At 39.3% G+C, this 1,744-nt stretch overlaps 1 protein-coding gene across 3 annotated transcripts in view; it reads right to left on the bottom strand.

Moving 5' to 3' along the window:
- The window catches only part of LOC128248585 (atrial natriuretic peptide receptor 3-like), a 266,524-nt gene that overhangs the window by 32,298 nt on the left and 232,482 nt on the right, over window positions 1-1,744 (bottom strand). The gene's annotated exons all lie outside the window — the stretch shown is intronic.

Raw genomic sequence — 1,744 nt, 5'->3', positions numbered from 1 at the left:
GTGTGTGTGTGTGTGTGTGTGTGTGTGTGTGTGTGTGTGTGTGTGTGTGTGGAAAGTACGCTGTAAAATTATTAATTAATCTCACAAGACAAAACACTTGTAGCATCTATAGACTAAAATAATTGAGGTTGTTCTAACTACACTAAACGTTAATTATTCAAACGCGTCTAGAGAGGCTAATTCCTTCACTAGATATTCGAACTTCAAAAATTGTATATAGCATGTTTGGACATATGTTTTTATTCACATACATACACTTACACATACATCTATACATTTTCGTTTGTTGACTTACGTGAGAGATAACGAGGACTTATTCATGGATGTGTCCGAAAATGGCTGACAAATCCTTTTTTAGGGAATGCGGTCATGGCTCTGGACTTTATTTCTTATTTTTCTGCTCAGTTCGTTTGCTCCTGGTTTTCTCAGACTCTATACCGAATTTCCTGAAGAAACTACGTAGATATTTCAGCAGCAACGTATTCCATGATTTCAGATTAATAATGAAATTTTTTAGAGGGGTCTTGAAACTGTTACTGTAACCATTGCGCTGTTCATCGACCAAATACTCCTTTCCCTCTGCCAACATTAGTTGTCCATTCTGACAATGTGACCGAACCAATGAGATCAGCATAAGAGAGTGCGATTCTTGGCAACACCACGTAATTGAGAATCTGTGTCTGGTTCTTTTCCTGCTTGGAAATGTAGTGTTTTGCTATTAACAGTTAACAATTCACTGTTAGTCAGCAAAGTTACCATGACAGAGACAGCTGTCATATTTCTCTCTCCTTAATAATAATTTTATTTGCAGTTTTTATTTTCTCCTCGTAAATAAATCCATTAAACCCATTACTTATTTATACTGATGCGACCACCGAAAATACAATTAGCGTCAACTGGAGAAGTGCAGAAGTGTCGAAGTCACTACGCACCGAGAAGAGGCATCGAGGAAGGAATTAGAAATGCTGTTTGTTTTTGTCGGGACGACAAAGAACTAGGGAAGGGGTAGTGACCACCGAAAATACAATTAGCGTTATATCCCTATCTCCCGGGCTGTGTTTTGAACCCGTTCTCTGGTCAGTTGGGGACAATGGCATTTCCTTTGTCTTGTCAGCAACCACAGCTATGTTTAGCGTAGCTGCCCCTTTCCGGTCAGCGAAAGTTCAAAAAAGGCAAGATAGGAATCGTACTGAACTGACCTAGCTTTGGGAGGGGGTAAAGTAACACTATGAGCTATGGTATTTGGGATGAATAGGAGAACAGGAATTGGCGGGAAGCAGTCGGCCGAAGCAGTTAGCCGAGGATTTGGGGCAGTCGTCTGAAGCAGTTGTACAGAGATGAAGTGAAGATGAGAAAGAGATAGCCTATACTCAGAAAGGAACCAGTCAGCCGATAGGGACTGAGGCAATGAGAGAGAGAGACAGAGAGGGGGAACTGTTGAAGCAGGCAAAAAGGGAAGTACTTGGTTACTTGGATATAGTGAGTTTTGTGAAAGAAAGGAATTGAGTACAGCAAAGGTTTGTTACAAATATTCTTCCAAGAAATGTATTTGTTTGATGTTTAAAGAAAAAGACTGTTAACTGTGATGTGTAACTGAAAGGAGAAAACGAAGAAAAGAAAGAACAGAAAGAACTTTTGATGGACTTAATGATTGCAAACCCTTGATTATGTTCACGCAATGTCACACCATTATATGCTATTGAACTGTTATGTAATGTTTTGAAATGTATTCTCATGTTTATGT

The sequence above is a fragment of the Octopus bimaculoides genome, chromosome 8, assembly GCF_001194135.2.
Source record: "Octopus bimaculoides isolate UCB-OBI-ISO-001 chromosome 8, ASM119413v2, whole genome shotgun sequence".
NCBI lineage: Eukaryota > Metazoa > Mollusca > Cephalopoda > Octopoda > Octopodidae > Octopus > Octopus bimaculoides.
The sequence above is the reverse complement of the archived record's forward strand: the minus strand, read 5'-3'. Positions and strand labels throughout refer to the sequence as shown.